Below are 15,281 nucleotides of genomic sequence, written 5' to 3'. Positions count from 1 at the left end.
TACATAATACAATGTTTATCTTAAAATAAGAAAAAGTAAAACTAAAATACCAATTTTGATTAATTAATTTGATTTGATTGTTTTCTTTATAATGATTGAATACAAATTGCAATATTATTTGATTACTAAATTAATTAGTAAATTTAATCACGCGTGTTTTTCAAATCAGTGTCATCGAACTATAGAATATATATTTCAAGGCACAATAATTATAAATTATAACATTTTAAATGAGATCCGATAAGAATACTAAAATGAAAAAATCGATAAATTACAAAATTTAAAAATACTAAACATTTAATATTATATTATATACATGTACAGCTATATAAATTGATTCATAATCAAGAAATTTATAATGCGAAAATCGCTTTAAATTTAATGTTGTGTTATTAAATCTCTCCTTTGTTCCAATTAAATCGTCAGTTTATTCTTGTACACATTTTCAACAACTCTATTGAGAAATAATATAACTATAAGTAGGTGCCTTGTACCTACAGATTTTTCTTCATGTGTGTATTCAAGATACATCTAGTTATTTCAAAATTATCCAATTATGGTGTAGTATAAAAAAAACATAAACATGTTTAAAAATAACCGATCATTTTATTAAAAATGTTTAATCAATTTTTTTCTCGCACTTTTTATAAAGTATAATATTAACACCCATTTATAAACACTTGAGCGTTGAGCCAATATTATAAGTTAACTATAATTATATGAATTATTGAGATATAGTTGAACCCTATAAGTACTTAGACCCGAATACAATCAGCTAGTTACTGAGTTCAACTAGTTAGGTAAGACTACAGTTAGTATCAAAATTAATTGTTCAAAGTTCTAAGCTATCCATGGCATCTATAAAGCCATTATACATGACATAGATTTTGGATTCAAATTTGGTTAAATTATTAATAGTATTCATAAATATGTAAATTAAATGATATAATTTATACGTATTAAGTATATTATAATTATTGATTTAAAAGGTTTATTCTTGATAGTTGGATGTTGCTTGTTCTAAAATTGTCTAACAGCTATATAACTCTCCAGTTTAAAACTTTTGAAAGGTTATCAAAACCTCAATACGCTCCACTCCTAGTACGCTCCACGTTCAATAAAAATGTATTTGACTGTGAGAAAATTATACCATTACGTCCACAGCTGAATTATTTAACTTCAATCTAACTACATCAACTTATTAATTTATTAATATTTTTCAGTTTGATAAAATATCTTTCACATTTTGTAAAATATAGTTTTAACTCCAAGAGTTTATAAAATGAAAGATACATCGATTATTAATTATTATTAACTATCGTACTACTTATCTCTCGTGGATAATTTAACAGCTTTCGTTTGGAAATAATTACTTTATCATCAATATGAAATAATTAACATAACTGGTTAGATTCGTACATAAATATGTGTATAATCACTATAATCCTATTTAAATTTGAATCGGTTAAATGTAATAGCACCTACCATTTACCAACTATCTATTAATATAACTATAACTATAATAACAATAGAATCTAACTACACATGTATTAAACAAATATTTTTCAAATGTTTTAATTATCAAATATTAAAATTAATAAGTTGATTATAATTTTATAAAATCATTAAAATAAAACAAAAAGGTTTATTATGATCAATAATTTAAGTACATATTATACATTACTAACATATTTATAATTTTATATGGTAATTCGTTAGAATTAAATCACCACCAAGTAAAATAGTATATTATGATTAATAAATCGTTTTTAAGTACAATTTTAAAATGTTATGACATCTATATACTTTAATCTGGGAAATTAAATATAGAATGAAAATTTAACAATAAATTTTCTTGAAAATTCCATCTGGACAACAATGTTCAAATAATTGTTTATATACTGCAGATAAATACTATGGATCATTATTCATTATGACAACTAATATTATAGTGTATCTTACCTTGTATTTTTAATATTTTTAACTTCGTCATGCTATTCGATCCAATTAGATACATCTATACGTTGATACATTTCTACTAATTTAACCAATTTTATAATAGCGCAAAAATAAATTGTATAAGAACATAAAAAGAAATCATGTAAAATATAATATTATGGAAACGTTTTATTAAATTAAGTTAATTATTCAGATAGCTAGAATCTTATTTTATTCTGTATCGTGTATAAAACGTAAAAATAATAATATATAATTTTAGTGTCCAGGAATTTCGAGTTATATCGAGAGACAGTATATAAACAATATATAGTGCGAGTATACAGGTATAATATTGTGAGTATAATATAAATATTAAACGACAAATGTCCGGATTTAAACTTAAATTTCTAAGTAGAACTATAAGGTGTTTATCGTATGAATATTTTAGATACAAAAAAAAAAAATGAAATACAGCTAGAACAAGAAACAGCAAATGTACACGTTAAAATATAGTAACAATTATTTTTAAATAAAATATAACCATATCTTATACAAAATCAAAACGTATAACTCCTATGCAATTCAAATAGTGATAGTAATGATTTTAAAACCACAATAATAATTCCTACAGCCGTGAAATTTAATTCTTAGAAAAACAAACTTTAAATAATTGTTTTACAAAATAATAAACATGCTCGCACGGTTCACAAACCGAATATATATCAACATTATATTAAAATACGGCTAGTATATGTTAATATTAATGCTTATTGCGACATAGTGTAGAAAGCGTAAGTGACTATAGTTTTTCTTATTTGCTATATTCTTGTGCAGATTATACATATATATTTCTTCCCGTAGATTAGCGGTTTGTGTAAAAGACCGCTGTACAGGGCTCGTTTTCGTTCCGGTCATAAAATTCACTCAGTTATACTTTTTAAAACAGCAATGCACGTACCTAACTACTAACCATAAGGATTCATTTCACATGCAAGTGTAATTGGGTTTCTGACCATTCGAATGAAAATACGTACTTATTAGGCATATACCTACACGCCACACGGCATCATGCACGCACGATGTAGTTATATAAGATTTTTTTTTCTTCTCTCCGTCCGACGCATAATATTATTTTATGTGGTGCATTCGTCCTGATGTTGAATAATAAATTGTAAACAATGGCATAATAACGTTATTATCAAGGCCAAATACGATAAATCTCCGACTTTCTACCAACTTGTATTTTTAAACGTTTTCCTCAATTTTGATTTTGAATTTTCACCATATTTTGTATCTACCTACTCAAGATTATACGCACATGGTCATGTAAGTACCTACTTATAATGTGTATTATCGTGATTATTATTTTTGGTTATACAATCGACTAAGGAATTTTAATTTTTACATGTTATTTATTTTAAAAATACTGAATACATAATTTGGCTCTGTATGAAGAAATTTACTAAAACGTAAACTTATGTACATTGTACATACATAATATATATATATATATATAATATAACTTTTAATAAATACTCGAGTTTAACAAATAAAGAAAAATGTTTGTAGAACTAATTTCGACAAAATTTAAAACTTATTTTCTTGGACATAGTTGAGTTTACAACGTTTAAGTTTGTGTTGTACTGTAATTTACTAGTAACATATTGCTTATCTCTTTGCGGATTATTTATGAAATATAAACGATGAAAGCCATTTCACATTAACACGTGAGTATCATAAAAATGTTTTGATTTATTACAGACATGGGTAATTGGCCATTGTTTTTGTACATAGGAACATTATTAAAACGTTCACCGCGTTTGAAGTTTTATGAATTCTTAACCATAAGCTCAGAACTATAGAACCAGCAAATTATCAAGTTTAACTTGGTGAATCAAATTAAATTTTGGTAGATCAAGTATTAAATGTGTATAATATAACCCATTTTAACGAGTTTTAGCCTATTAAAAGTTCTATAACTTATAATAGATACGAGTACTTACCCTACTTGGAACTATGCGTGATATACCTTGAGAATTTATGCTAAGTCGTTTACGTTTAGTTTCATTAGATTCATTATTTAAATGGTTTGTCGGGTGGATTTTTCAATGTTTTAGTGATTTTAATGCAAATTACGAGAGTTACGTGTATGTTTACGATTAGAATGAAAAATAATGTGCTCATAACTCGCTTCAAAATTAAAATATCGAAAAAATAATACTTTCGATAGACTATGTCGAAAACAATATTGTTTTTACCTCTAGGTTTGAGAATAGGTCAATTCACTATAATATTCATACTAAAAAAGTTAATCGTATTACTATTTACTGCTGAGCTTGAATTCGATTTATGTTGCGCACTTATAAGAAGGAGATAACAAAATATACGGATGCGTGACGTCCATATAATAAACAATTTGACTTTTCTTGCACTCCGTCAAAAACTCTTGAAGTTTTTCTACCACTTCCGGTTTTGTCGTGTTTTGGCATTGCTTTAGACGCCGTGTTAAGTATAGTATAGTATCGGATGGCCTCGGAACAATTAACTTATATAGCCTACATTTATCAGGTGTGTTTTCTGCATATTTTATATGCACGTAAGAAAATAAAACACAGTGAATCATATACAATTAGGAAGATTAGAGTTGGAATAGCCAAAGGCTAAACACGCTCCTTGTTAAGAAAAAAAAATATAATATCTATTTTTGTATATCCACTTACATTTTAATAGTTTTAGTCCACGCCTCATAACCATAAATAAGCACATCTCTATACATAATATGCACACGATCTTTCAGCTACTACTTTACTTCTTGTCGTGATAACAATAATAATCGAATTTGTGGAACTCACGTTTGAACTCTGGCCTCGTTTTCTGGCTGATCCTCTCGAACTTTGGTTAAGTTTTATTCACGCATTTAAAAAGAGGAACAGTCAATTAAATTAATATCAGATCGTGTCGGACAAACGATAATGTACCTATAAACTACTCGCTGGAGAACGCAATCGTCTCTGAAAATTGATTGTAGTTACCTACTATAAGTTATGTTAGCAAATTTGCAGCCAACTCAAAAAAAGGTGTGATATTATACAGGGTGATTCGCCAAGCATAAACAACCCCTTTTCCTTATTCAATGATGCAGTTATTCAAAATATGATTTTTTAGAATATTTTTTTAAGTATATGGCTATACTTAAACTCCATATCTTCAATTCTAAAATTTTTTTGTACTACTTAAAGAGTGTCCTTCGGTGTGATACAGACTTCTGTTTTTCAAATGAAATCCCCCCTCATTTTAAATGGTAAATTATTTAGTGAATATTTTTTCTGAAAAAGTTTGATATCTATTAAAACAAAAATTGAAACAAGTAGTTTTTGAGTCATTTAATTTTGTGATTTAAAGATAGCATAGGTTTAGAATACAGGTGAGTAAGTTATAGTTCTATAAAATATTAAAACTTTAAAATGCTCGTAACTCACTTAAAAATTAAAATATCAATAAAAGCCTACGATATGCCCACTAGATAATATTATTATCTTTAAATTCAATAATAGGTAGATTGACTCAATACTCTATAGTCTATAGTATTAAAGCGAACAGCATAAAATCGATTTCGTTTAACAAAAACTTGCTATGTTGTATTTATATAAAACACATAGACAACACGCGTGGGTGTAGCGTCCTCTTAAGGACTATTAATTGTATTAAATTTGAATAATTAAAAAGTAAAAACCACTCGTTCAAATTATGAATTATAATTTTTATCCACTAAATATTTTGCATTTTTATAAAAGAAAAAAAAAGGGTGAGCATACTCGGTGAATCACCCTGTAAATATTTTATACTATATTATACCTATATTTAGGTAAGATACACGGGCGCGTATGACGCACGACGGCGATGGTCGATAACTATATTATTATATATATTATAATAAATTTATCGAACTGACGATTAGTGGTCATTTAGTGTAGTTGTACTACAGATAATGCAATTATTTTTCTAGTCGATTGTTCACTTTGCGCAAACGTGATCACGCGCCATTTCGTATAGGTGTATTATTACATTTCTGGTGCACGAAAACTATAATTTTTAACCAGACTACCGCCGAGGAGATCCGTGATGTGCGGGCGTTGAAGAATAAATGCGTATTATGCAGACTGGAATTTTCTCAGTCGATCGCTCGCGTATATACCATGGTAATATAAAATCAATAACACGAAGTTTCTGACGAATAGGGTCGGAGATATTATACTGTTATTATTATTGATCGGAGTGTCGGACTAACTGCAGTCTTCGATAGTTTCTCGCACGGCGGTTTAAAAACACACACACACATTACTATAATAACATAATATTTACAACAACACATCCGCTTGACGGTTCGTTTTCAGAACGATTTCCACTGTGTGCCTACTTAATATACATTATATTATTGTACATTTATATTATATACCTCCTGCACTATCGTCACACGTACACACAATATATAATATTGCACCGACTACGTCGCTGTATAATAAATATCGTTTTTTGTGTGCCTGTCGAAGTCGGCACTGGGTGACTATTATATACACATAATATAATATAATTCCGTTCAGGTGCCACCGCGATTTTCACTTCGCGATGTCAGCCGCGCGACGAGATAGGACTGCGCGGCTGCCCTAAGAACGTGCTCGGCATTAAAGTCTCTTATTACTATTATGATTATGATTATTATTATTATTATTTTCTCGTCGTTGTTATACGTTTTGTGTTTCGTATTTTCCACTATATGTCTATATATCGTCTTCGTCTACCCACTACTAACAGTGCACACCGCCGCCGCCGCCGCCTCGACCTATTGTCACATTGTGTCCGATTCGTAAATACAACATATATATATATATAAATGAGTGTATACGACTGCACGCCGTCGTATAATATTTATATACGTATATATTCGGTTTCGCTTTATGGTTTCGTTTGACAATGATGATGTTGATAATAATATTATTACTATCGTTATTAATGTAGGTACACGCGCACGAGCGGGGAGAAACGCGGATTCAGTGGCATTTCACTTTAATTCCGCGACAAATTCAACGCAGGTCCCACCGATCGACCTACAACAATAGTATAATATAGTACATATATATATATTTATAAATTAGTTGTTGGTAAATAATAATAATTATGTGCAACTCGATGGCGGTGTGAGTTTATAACATTATTTATATCGTCACCCGTTGTTGGCCTATAATAATAAAAATCGTTATCAAAATTTAAAAGTATATATTTTTATTGTCATTCATGATATTTTATAACTACGTCATGTCGACACAACTAGAAATTAAATTATTTGGACGATTCATTCATTAAGAGTAACTGAAACGACACAAAATGTAGGTACCTGATAACGGTAGGTAGGTTAGCAATACAAAATACAAATATATGTATCTAAATATTTTGGAAAATGTTCTATGAAAAATAATTGATAATTTACGTATTAATATATGAGGTTTTAAATCTAAACCTAAAGATATGTATCTTTGAAATAATAATAAATAACTACAATCATAATTTTATATCATATAAGTTATACAGCTTTAAATGCTTATGAAAAAATGTTACTATGCATTTTTAATACTTTTCAACTCAACTGTGGTGAGAACAACTTAAAAGAATCCATTTTCAAACTTTTTTAATAACTAGTAAAAATTATTCATACATATTAATTAAATAAGCTAAAAGAATTTCAAATGTGAATAAACAAAATATTATAACAGAAATTATATATCTAGTAAATAGGTAGGTACTAATACGAATATTTGGTAAAAATGTCAAGTCTCTACAGTTATTAATTTTTGAATGAAAACAAAAAATAAAATCAATGAATCATAAATTGTTTTGTTGTAAAAATTGCCGTTTGTGCCTATTTTTTTGAAGGGCAAGCCTTGTGAAAATAGTATTGATTCAAAACGTAAATATTTATATGTATAATATAGTGTTAATTAATATTTTTAAAGGATTTTCCAGAAACTTTTCATTTTTCCTAAAACTTTCGACTTTGTATACGTGATAAGATAATATTATTATATGTTACGTGTTTCCGCATTCTAAGTCAGGTCGTAAATTTCTCAACAGTAATTATCTGAACCGAGTTTATTACGACCGTACCTTTTTACCTGGAATATAGCAAGCCAATTTTAAATTTAACTCGGATTGACTAATTATTCTTAAACAATAAACATACATGATTAGTAAAATGTATAATAAAAAACAATATTTGGTTACAAATATTAACAAGTAATTTTTAAATATCGATATTTTAGGTAATAAAACAAATACATAGATTGTGAAGACATTTTTCATTTGGTCAAAATTCAAATTAAACACATTTTTATTTTCGTTTTATGGTACATAGTAAGTACTTGCTCAATAAACATAATTAGTAAAATAATTTAACAGTATAATTTAATATTAAGAAATAAAAACATTTAATAAGATAAATTATTTTTTATTATAAAGGTACTATTACAAACAATGTGAGCACTTAAAAAATTATTATACTGTCATTTAAAAAGAAAAAGTGGATTATTTACTATTATTGCTACTGTCTATACAGTCTAGTGATAACATATTTTATAGGACAAATGATGGGTTTGAATCATCAAAAATTCGTTAGTAACAGTACATAGGATGTAATATAAAGACGTCATCGTTGCGATTTGTGGTTAATATCACTTTGTCACAGTCGTTCTCGATTATATACATAATAATAGAATTTCATTTATCAATGACACGTTTGCCAGTTGGTGTTAAAAAAATATTAACTCTCGAAAACGGTTATTCTATGTGATATACAACTTTTTTTACAATCCGTCAATCAAAATTATTGCAGAAGATCGTGTTAGGTATATATGATGATAATAGGCGATCAATGGTCATTAGAAAAATAAGAAAACAATTAATTTGAAGTCCTGAAGTCGTATTTCATATTTTCTTGTCATATATTTTACAGTTATTACTTATTAATTATTATTGCAGGACTCTGAACTTGAATAGTGCATTGGTATATTATTAGGTACTTATGGTTATGGTTCAACGACACAAATTCGTTTCAGTGTAATAATAAATTATAATACATAATCTTAAATTTTCATTATTATTCATTTTTTTATTGGGTTTAAAAATTAACAATTGTATAAATTATTCGTTCTAATAATACGCTTGGGTATATAGCTATACTTTTAATAACTTTTCTGTTGTACCCTAATTTTATTTTATTTAATTTTTTCTAGTTTTTATTTACAAAAAAAAAATCATCAATTTAGAATTTAGATAAATACCAGATATAAAATAATAAATAATATAATCTATAACAACGTATATTACATATACCTGACACAATATTGAATATAAACTACCAGAATACAGATTACTAAACGAAAAAATTTATTAATATTATGTAGGTACCTACACTTCTTTTTTAATAATTATCATTTAAAGAGTTTAATCAACATAAAATCTAAAATATTTTATATAAAAAAAAAAATATTACGCTGGATATAATTTAGTCTTTTAATATATTTTTTGGTTTATTTACTTTACATCGACGTATTCATGTAGCTTATCTTTTTTTTAAGTAAATAAAGTTTCGAAATACCTACTAAGTACCCTAAAAAATAACATTAAAATGTGTTAGAGCCTCTCCATACTGTGTTGAGGTAAAAACAATATGTTAAGTTGCCTATCTACGACACCTTGTTATTACAGAATTACGATCATTAGAAATAAAAATGAAAATTTCGTATTTTTAGTGATACATCAGTAATCATTTCTGAAAGTATTATTAACAGGACTTTCGTGAGGGAGGAAATCAAAGTGAGCGTTATGAGATTTTTTTTAAACTGTATGATATAATATTTTATAATATTTAAACATAAATGACATACTTATTACCTTTACCTACCATTATTATGTTCATATATTAATGATTAAAATCTTGATCTTGTCCCGATGGTTTAAGACTTAGTAATGACCTCTATTAATAATTACGAAGGAAAAACATTTTTTCTTGATGCCCCTGAAGGTACAGGAAAAACATTTTTGATTAATTGATTGATCGCCAAAATAAGAACAGAGAAAAAAATTAAAACAAAACAAAGATAAAACATGATATTGTTAAAATTCAATGCACTAACAAAAGTTTACTATTCCGTTAACAGTGTTTTAGATACAGAGGAGGCGATACATTATCCAACTGAATTTTTAAATTCTTTATCTCCTTCGGGGACTCCTCCACACAAATAAACTCTAAAGGTTCTCCTATAATTTTACTTCGTAACTTAAGTCGACAAAATTATGCAAAAGTACAAAATTACAAATAAAATTTTAAAAAATATGTCTCATTGAGTGTATAATCCTTACTGGCTGTGAAGCTGGGGAAACGATATTGGTTACTAGAATACCAATGATACCAATCGATTTGAGTTTCCAGTTTAGACGGCTACAATTTCAAGTGAAATTAAGCTTTGCAATGATTATTGATAAGGCACAGGGTCAAACATTAAACGTTGCAGGTTTAGTCTTTACTGTCCAGTGTTTTTCCCTTGGTCAATTGTACATAGCTCTGTCACATGTCGCATTGAAACAAAATCCATTTGTGCTGGCCCCAGAAGGAGAGGCAATTAACGTGGTGTATCCAGAAATATTTAATGCTTAAAACAAATTGATATAATTCAAAATGTTTATCATAACAAAACAAATATATTTCACACTTATATATAAAATTATATTAAAAAAATAATCAAATTGAATATCTGACTTTTTACATATTAATAAATATATATAAATGTACTGATATATAGCAATTATTGCAAAGCATTTCCGGATCAGCTAGTATAGTAATATAATTAATAATAAATGGGCATAAAATATGCTGGCTAAAATATAATGTTTATTTTTAAACAAATAAACAGTTTATTTCTAAATTATTGTTTTTGAATAATGTACATCAGTTTTTATTTTCAATAATATAATATTTATGTTTCTTCAATTTCTGTTTTTTTATATTATATTAAATACAAAATATCATTACATTGTTTTAGCTACTTAGAACCATAGATGCACACATCGACAATGAATGTAATTTTAGACTAACGACGGACGACTGTTCTTTAGAACGCGGATCCAAAATAGTTATATGTATTATATACCTACCTCAATGTTACACAAGAGCTTATTAAACGTTAACTTAAAACAAAATTGCATGCGAGTTCACGTGATGGTAAGAAATGATTTTTTCGTAAGTCTTGATCAACACACTGAACTTAAACTAGGTACCTCATCCAAGTAAGACAATTTTATGTATTTTGTAAATGTATGTGCAAGGATAGGTATATAGACTTATTAAATTATTTTTAGTATTTATTGTAGTTGTAGTGTAGTATAATAAGTATTTTAATGCTTTACAGTTTATACTTCTCAAATAAATTAATAAATATAGGATCAACCGTGATTTATGGTAGATGATCTCAGTGACTAGAGTAGGTATTTCTGTAGTTTAGTAGATTAAAAAAAAAAAAATTTGTTAGTAGAACATCATCTCCGTAATATTCATACAGTGTACCTATAATATTATTATTGTTTTATTTTACTGTCATACCACTCGTACCTTATGCATTACCACTCATAACGTTTTCACCATCTAACACATTAATTATCACCGACCGGCAACATACACAATATATTACCGACTTATAACAAATAAGTATATTATGTTAATTTTATTATTTTGTTAAAAATCTAAAACATTATTTATGCAATTTGTGGGATTTAAAACGTTTAGGTATATTATAATATCGATGTGAATTTTACTATACGCAATGACATATTTGATTTATTTTAAGATTTTATATATTCATACTAAGAATGTATTTTTACTCTAGGTATATTAATATATTAATATATATTAATATACATAAAAGATAGAATAATACCACGATTGACTAATAATATACTAATATAGTAATATAATTAATAATGAATGGTAATAAAATATGCTGGCCAAAATATAATGTTTATTATTAATTTTCTTTTAAAAACTGTTTACTTATTAATTATTGTTTTTATCGTTCATAACACTTTGGAATAATATACATTAGTTCTTATTTTCATTTATACAGTATTTACGCTTCTTTAATTTCTACTTTTTTTTTATTAAAAACAAATCATTAGCTACATAGAATCAAGATGCATATACATCGACAATGAATGTAATTTTAAATTAAAGACGGACGACAGTTCTTCAGAACATGGATCCGAAATAGTTATGTCTTATGTGTGATGATAAATGGTAAGAAATGATTTTTTTATAAGTCAACACACCGAACACCAGATATCTCATCCACGTAAGACAATTTTATGTATTTTGTAAATGTATGTGTAAGTATAGATATATAGACTTATTAAATTATTTTTAGTATTTGTTGCACTTGTAATGTAGTATATTATATTTTTATAATAAGCATTTTAATGCTTTACTGTTCTCTAATAAATGTATATAGATAGAGGATCAACCGTGATTATGGTAGATGATGTCTCGGTGACTATTATAGGTACACTCGAGGAAGCCGTCCGCGTGTTGAAAGCTCAGTTTGAGGTTTTAAAAAAAAATCACCAGCCGAGAAATGACGCGGCGACAATTCAGCCACCGGGAGGTTAGGTTGCGCCAAAAATTTGTTCAACTAAACCATCGTCTTCATGGTGCTATTATCATATTTGGTACGGTAAAGACGCGCCGAAGTGCTCAAGTAGCCCGTGTACGTTTTCTCCCGAGATAGTGACTGAAAATCAAACATTTAAGAAGTTATATACTTCTGATAAACCAGCAAAATTTAACTACCCGTACTCTACTAGAACAGTCAGACCTTGACATAAATCAGTGCAAACAATTACACATTAAATCTTGCAATTATTGATTGTCAAATGTATTTGTATTGGTTTGTCACTTGTTTCGTTGGATAAAATAAAATTGTATATACTTAAGCTGTATTTAATATTTTTTTAATTTTAAATATATTTCAGCATATTCATTACACTATTAATATTCAATAATACAATTTAAGTAATTCAAATATTATGATATAAAACTAAATATTTAGTTAGTTATATTATTATTATTATTATTTTTATTTTATCGCCAAACCTATAACTTCCGGACTCAACAAGGAATTCCAAAAATGCATCTTGGATGAGTCAATCCCAATTGAAATAGCACCTTCAAACAAATACAATTTTCGATTTAATTGATAAAAGTATAAAATTAAATAATAAAAAAAAAATTACTTATTATTATTAAATAATACATTTTAGTAATTATCTCTGTGTAAATTTACCTAGGCGAGTTTGATTATTGAAAAACGCACTTTTGAAATAATTAAATATATACTTACAATTTAAACAATTGTCCTATGTATGTTGCTTACTATTAGAATAGGATTGATAAATGCCACAAACTTTTAATAATCAATAAAAAGTAGACTCGAATTAAATATTATTAATCAAAGTTATATTTTATGAATATCACGTCAAATGTGAAACCCAAGTATAAATTATGAATTCTTTATATTATTTAGTTACTTAGTTATAAGTAAACAATATGTATTATTTTGTGAAAATCGTCAATATGCATTTAAGCCAGCGTATTAAAATATTACGTAATAAAACAATAACATAGTAACAATATGTGCGCATCTATTAATTGTTTATCTATATACATATAGGAGACCGCCCCGATTCACTCATCAACGCCCTGACCAAACCGCTGGGTATAGGGACTTCAAATTTTGTACAGAGGTTCCTTAAGCAACGTAGAGGCGCACTAAGAAAGGATTTTTCAAAAGTTATAAGAATACATAGGCACAATTTTTTTTTTTATTAGCATTTGAAGTTCAAATTTTGACAAAAATTCGTCAAAATCATGAATATTTGCAAATTATTTTGGAGGTATAATTCATAAAAAATTTTGTATAAGTAGTTCAGAGTTGAAAATTTAATACAAGACTTTTCATAAGTTTAGCTTATAATAATTTTAAAAGAACTTAAATTTTGGTGTATTCAGGCCATTAAAACATAAACCACCTTTTTCACCAACCACTGGAAATTATATCCTAGGCTGACGTAAGCCAGCGTATTAAAATATTGCGTAACAAAAAAATAATATAGTAACATATTGTGTGCATCTATGCATTGTTTATAATATATAAATTTAATTTAAAACATAAATTCACGATGGTAAATAATTCGATACAAGTTAAGCTTTATACGTATTTAACTTTAGGTTATTGAATCAATTAAATTAAGCATAACATAAATACTTATTAAAAGAAGACTTTTTTGAGTTGTTTTTTTTTTTGTAAAATAAATTTATTTTGATTTTGATTTTGTTTTCTATTTTCTTGGACACATGTAAAGTCACGGAAAATAATAGAACGGAGCGTTACATTACGGAGATATTATATAAACCGTATTTATAAGGAATATCAAATTACGTAAAGTTTAAACGAATTTAAAAACACACTCTTGAAATAAATAAATATATAGGTACTTACAATTTAAACAACTGTCCAATATTGCTTACTATAAGAATAGGATTGATAAATGCCACTAACTTTTAATAATCAATAAAAAGTAGATACTCGAATTAAATATTATTAATCAAAATTATATTTTATGAGTTACACGCCAAATATGAAATGCAAGTATAAATTATGAAATCTTTATATTATTTAGTGTATTAGTTATAAACAAACAAAATGTTTTATCTTGGGAAAATCGACAACTTACATTTAAGCCAGCGTATTAAAATATTGCGTAACAAAATAATAATATAGTAACATATTGTGTGCATCTATGCATTGTTTATAATATATAAATTTAATTTAAAACATAAATTCACGATGGTAAATAATTCGATACAAGTTAAGCTTTATAATTATTTAATTTTAGGCTATTGGATTAATTCAATTATGCATAACATAAATATTTATTAAAAGAAGACTTCTTTGAGTTGTTTTTTATTTTTTGTAAAATAAATTTATTTTAATTTTGTTTTTGTTTTCAATTTTCCAAGACACATGTAAAGTCACGGAAAATAATAGAACGGACCGTTACATTACGGAGATATTATATAAACCGTATTTGTACGGAATGTCAAATTACGTAAAGTTTAAACGAATTAAAAAATACACTCTTAAAATAATTAAGTATTTACTTAAAATTTAAACAATTGCCCTATATTGCTTATTATTAGAATAGAATTGATAAATGCCACAAACTTTTAATAATCAGTAAAAAAA

At 26.8% G+C, this 15,281-nt stretch overlaps 2 long non-coding RNA genes across 2 annotated transcripts; one reads left to right on the top strand and one right to left on the bottom strand.

The window, feature by feature from the left end:
* The first annotated feature begins 10,924 nt into the window (after positions 1 to 10,924).
* LOC126549112 (uncharacterized) lies at positions 10,925 to 12,975 on the top strand. Its single transcript, XR_007603267.1, has 2 exons — positions 10,925 to 11,261; positions 12,160 to 12,975. It is a non-coding gene; the product is annotated as an uncharacterized LOC126549112 (long non-coding RNA).
* On the bottom strand, positions 12,928 to 13,808 carry LOC126549111 (uncharacterized). Its single transcript, XR_007603266.1, has 3 exons — positions 13,377 to 13,808; positions 13,130 to 13,201; positions 12,928 to 13,021 (listed from the first exon to the last, which is right to left on the bottom strand). It is a non-coding gene; the product is annotated as an uncharacterized LOC126549111 (long non-coding RNA).
* Between the last annotated feature and the right edge of the window lie 1,473 nt (positions 13,809 to 15,281).

This window comes from Aphis gossypii, chromosome 1, assembly GCF_020184175.1.
Source record: "Aphis gossypii isolate Hap1 chromosome 1, ASM2018417v2, whole genome shotgun sequence".
In the NCBI taxonomy this organism is placed as follows: domain Eukaryota; kingdom Metazoa; phylum Arthropoda; class Insecta; order Hemiptera; family Aphididae; genus Aphis; species Aphis gossypii.
The sequence above is the reverse complement of the archived record's forward strand: the minus strand, read 5'-3'. Positions and strand labels throughout refer to the sequence as shown.